This window comes from Arachis ipaensis, chromosome B3 (assembly GCF_059453495.1).
Source record: "Arachis ipaensis isolate K30076 ecotype BB chromosome B3, ASM5945349v1, whole genome shotgun sequence".
Classification (NCBI taxonomy): domain Eukaryota; kingdom Viridiplantae; phylum Streptophyta; class Magnoliopsida; order Fabales; family Fabaceae; genus Arachis; species Arachis ipaensis.
This window is the reverse complement of record NC_142438.1, coordinates 82378025-82383577: the sequence shown is the minus strand read 5'-3', so window position 1 is coordinate 82383577 and position 5553 is coordinate 82378025.

Sequence of the window (5553 nt, the reverse complement as noted above, 5' to 3'; positions counted from 1 at the left end):
ACGTAAATTGCTGAATGTAAATTGACAGAAACTTAAATGGCAAGAAACTTAAATTGCATGAAGAGTAAATTGCTGGAAATGTAAATGGAAATTGGGTACTGGAGAATTAAAGGAAACAGTAAATTAAGAGCAATAAAATGAGACATCAAGGCAATCAAAGTGAGAAATAACAAAAAAAGGACTCATTAGGGATTGGAGATATCATAATACACAATGAATCAAATGGGTCTCAACTTCCTTCTCAATCATATCTGTAGATCTATGGCAGATTAAAATTGATTGGGTCCCAATTCCTTGGAAACCCAATCTCTCTAGTCATAATCAATCTTGCCAATTCCTTGATCTAATTATCATGAGAAGAGGTTAAGTATGTTCTCTCATCCATAAGCCACACAAACTCTCAGGATCTCAATTCCTCCCGAATGGTGTTGATCAAGAGAGCTGTGAGAGATAGAGCTTCAGTTCTAATTTCCATGATTCCCCTTCCGAGGCTCACATGGAAATTCAATGGATCCAAACTCTCTTCCGGAGTGAATGGATCAAATCAAAACAGAAGTTATCTCTTAGCTACCGAAGTGGATTGAGAGGAAGAAGAATTTCATTCAATTCATATGAATCACAATAGAGCTCCTCCTCCTAATGAGTTGGGGTTCAGTGAATCATAGCTCTAAGAATACTTGCAGAAAAATAAAATTGCATGAAAGTAAATTGAAAACAATACAAACAGAAATGTAAATTTGCATCAGAGAACAAGTACTGGAATTGAAAATTGCATCAAAGTAAAACTGAATTCAGTACAAACTAAGCTCTGTGGAGTCTCTACTCCTCCAAGAGAGTTCTGGAGTCTCTAATCCTCTAGCCTCTACTCCTACTCCTACTCCTACTGCCGCCTTCCTACCAGCATACTTTAAACTGTGAAACTAAAGCCTTTATATAGGCTTTCCTAAATTACAAATTGAAGTGAAATTGAAAATAAATTACAATTAAATGAAACTTCCTATTCTAGATGCTTCTTGTGCCTTTGCTTCATTGATGTTAATGGGCTCTGCTTGCTTGGACTTGGAGTGAAGTTAATTGAGCAGAAATGAGGATTCCAGCATGCGCGTCATCTCTATTTCCAGCGCTTGTCACGCGTACGCATCACCTACGCATACGCGTCGATCACCATTTTGGCACTTTTGACGCGTACGCGTCATTCAATAGCGCTCTTGAGAAGAGTGTAGCGCTCGCACCAAGAATGCTCTTCCACGCATACGCGTCACTCACGCGTACGCGTGGCCCTTCAAACTGCCACTTTCACGCGTACGCGTCATCCATGCGTACGCGTGGTCCTTTAAAATTGTCACTTCGACGTGTACGCGTCAACCACGCGTACGTATCATGTCGAATCTTCTGGCTTCACTATCGTAAGCGCTCTTGAACCAAAAACGTAGCGCTCTTGGGTGAAGAACGTAGCTTCACCTGTGCGTACGGACACTGGGTCGTGCGTATGCACCCAAACACAGAACACTCTTTAAAATGAACGGAGCACCAAGCTTTCTTGATTTAATCATGGGCCACGCTTTTAAAAGTGTGGCCTAAGGTTTCAAAACATGCTCAAGCTTCAAAGTGTATCCAAAAATTCTTCTTTTCTTGTTTTGAGCTTAATTTGTGCTTTTTGCTTCCTTTTCCATCATTTTCTACAAAATAGAACAAAATCAAAGTGATGAAAGTAATATATGATTTAAGCACAAAAACACTTAATAATTAAGCATGATTAATTAAATTTTAATGTGAAAAAGCATAGAAAAACCTAACATGATACCCAGTCATCACAACACCAAACTTAAACTTTGCTTGTCCTCATGCAAATAAAGAATCATGCAATAAAGTTTGACAAACCAAGGTGAGAAGAGTAGCAGTATTTATGTTCATGGTTGGCTAGTTTCTTATGCATCCTATAATGACAAAAGAGATTCAAATGATTGATGTTTCTATCTAGCTCATTTTATGAAATCTTTTTCTTTATGTTCCTTCCATGAAGCATGCTTTTCATCCTTTTCTCAGTGTAGCTTTTTGGGTGCTTTGCACCATGTGTTGAAAGCTACGACTCTAAATGCTTTGTTTTCAAGTATTACCACTTGAGACATAAGCACCACAAGCATGTAATTAGAGGACTCTTTAAGCTCATTTGTTTCTTTTCTTTACTCTCTAATCATTGATGCTCAGAGTCTTGAGCTTTGAGGGAGTTCTTTTGCACTTGAGCCTAGCCTTGACTCTAAGTGTTTTATTTTCAAGCTTTTTGCCTGATACATAAACACCACAAGCACTTAACAAATGAATTGTCATTGGTACTCAAAGCCTTCATCTTTCTCATTCATTCCCTTTTCTTTTCTTGCCTTATTTGCATTTGCTTCTTCAACGTTTTCACGATTTCAAAAATTTCATAAAATGTCCTAGATGAAAACTTCAATTAAACAAATTCAAATGGAATTGAGCAACAATAGTCATGCTAGCTTCCCAATACTTATAAGCTCATGCTAAGTTCTTCTTTAATTACCTTGTTTGTTTATGATCATGATGCTTAATTGCTTTGAACTTGCAAAACTCAAGATGGTAGTCATAATGTCACAGCAACATGTTGCAATTCAGCAATCAAGCTATGCTTATTCACAACAAACATGCATACAAAAAATAAGAGACAATCATACAATTTGAATGTACTGGAAACAAATAAGAGAAAAAGGAACTTTACCACCTTGTAGTTCATCTTCACTGTTGTTGTTCTTTTCCTCCTATTCTTCCCCTTCCCACACCAAACTTAGAATGCTTGCTTATCCTCAAGCAATAATTAAAACAATGGTGATGGGGTCTATGATGGATCATGAGTGTCTTACACAATAAAATGTGAGTAATGCATGTGCTTAAGCAAGCAAAATTAAGGATGCAATAAAGGCACAAGAAAGAAAACAGAGACAATATGATTGCATTAATAAGTGGTGTGCATGGTACATTGCATGAAAGATAAGTGGCAACACCAAACTATGTGACACTTTCATTTTAGAATGATGCAAGTACCCAGTGAAGATTGAAAATCAAATGGTTGCATGGCAACACCAAACTTAGAATGCAATCATATGCCAAATTATTGAAAATAAACAAAGCAAAGAAAGGAAATATTACCCACGGTTGGGTTGCCTCCCAACAAGCGCTCTTTTAATGTCATTACTTTGACATGTTGTTCTCAACTTTCTTCCTCTTCTTCCATTTTGTTAAGAGGAATGACCTCAAGGGGAGAGAAGAGCAAGTTGATGTCCCCTGTTTTGGCCTCTTCCCAACAAGCTTTCTTTTGGTATTTGCTTGATTTGTTTTGCTTGTTGGGGCAGGGGTTGGATTGTTTGCAGTTGACCTTTTCTTCTTCATGAATGTTGTCCTTCGTATCTTGGTCATAATCCTCTTCTCGGTGCTCTTGTTAGTTGCCTTCACTTTTTGGATATCAAGACTTGAGTGTTGTGTGATGGTTGGAGTGTCCTCTTCATCAAAAGCTTCTTGAATTGGTGGTTCACCGAACCTATCCTCTATACAACTCTCTGCTTCAATTGAGTGTGGACTCCTTTGATTGACTTCCTCCCTTTCTTCTACATGATGTTCCATTGAGTCCTTTGGGAGTGAGTTTTCATGTTCCTCTGTCACCTCAATTAGCCTCTGTGGATATGGGATCCTAGGTTCAAATGCCTCCATAACCTCCTTCTTTATTGAAATTTTAGTTGATACAAGGGCCTCTTCTTTCACTTCCTCACTCACAGATTGGTCTTTATCCTCAATGCTTGGCAATCCTAAGTGTTTCCTTATTTGCTCTAAATGTCCATCCATCTTCTTGAAGAGGATTTCTAATTCTTTCCAGTATTGTTTTTGTATTTCCAAGAATTATTCTTATCTTTCTAATAATTCTCTGGACCCTTGAAGATGATCATCAACTGCTAGCTCAAGAGATGAAGGTTGAGAGTGATTTTGTGTACATGGATATGTTATGGTGAAATTATTTTGAGGGGTATGGAATGAGTTTTGTGAATTGTAAAATGAATTTTGTGAACATTGAAATGAGTTTTCTGTGTAGTGTAATGAATTTTATGGTTGGTGAAATGAGTTGTGTGGATTTTGGAGGGAACTTTGTGTTGAGGCATAGTCAAGTGATGAAGAGTTTTCAAATGAAAAACCGGGAGGTGAGGTTGAACAATTTTGCATAACTGAATTAAAGGTATGCTCCAATGATGATGACTCTTGATAAGTGGAATATGAACTATTAAATGCTCTTTGATTTTGATCCTCCCACCCACAACTTGAGTAATTGTTGAATTCATCACAATATGGATTATTTTGTGTCTCTGGGAGGTGTTCATACTCCATCATTCCTTGTTGATACTCCCATCTACCATTAGCATAATGACATGAATCATTTTGTGGTATTGGGCAGTATCCCATGAAATTGTCTTGATCATTTTGTAGCCCTGGAGCATATCCCCACTGGGTGGATTGCTCATAATTTGTCATTTTTTGGTGATATTCCCAGCCACCATTAGGATAATGACATGAATCATTTTGTGGTGGTGGGTAGTATCCCATGAAATTGGTTTGATCAAAAGATGAGGTGAATGCCATTTGAGTTTTGTAGAACACAATCACCAAGTGAAATTGAAACTCCTCATGCAACAGATAAGAATTTCTTAGTGAGGCAATAACACAAACACCTTAGTATCAGGAGAAAACAAAAAATTAAAAGAACAAAGAAAATGCTTAATCTAGACCTATCACCCACTTAATCATTGTCGATCTAAATCAATCCCCGGCAACGGCGCCAAAAACTTGATAGCGAAAAATTGCATTCGCTCAAACTAACCGGCAAGTATACTGTAACACCCTAATTAGCCTAAGCCTTACCTCGTGTTGTAAAGCAAAGGTTAATCAAAGGTTACGATAGTTCTAAGCTTATTTATATATTATTTATAGAAGGAGTTGATAATATCTAGAAGCCCGATGAAGAATATGGCTCAAAAACCGAATTTAAAAAGCACAAAATGTAATAGCGAAGATTCTAACTTAAAACACAAGAAACAAGTATCGAGTAACAAAACATCATAGTATAATAGTATAATATCATAAGACACTAGCCACGACTTGCGGAGTTTAAGCCGGCTAGCCATATACAGATCATGTATGAAACCAGACAGTAAAAACAGCTTATACAAGTTTTGTTCTCTCAATACAAGCCTCTAGGCCAGAGCAAAATACAAAAGTGAGAGACATATATATATAATAAATCAAAAGACTCCAAAAGATATCCGGATCCTCCGCTTCTGTCACCAACCAGACTACTCACCAAGGTAGGTTGCGACCTGCATCTGAAAAACACAACAAAATATGGTATGAGAACCAGAAGGTTCTCAGTATGGTAACAGTTCCCAGTGATGTAGGATATAAGACCTCGGGATGCCAAAGGCAATCCTAGACTCCATATCCATCACAAGATTCAAGCTTAAAGCATTCTAAGACAAAACAGCATAATATGTAATTTCT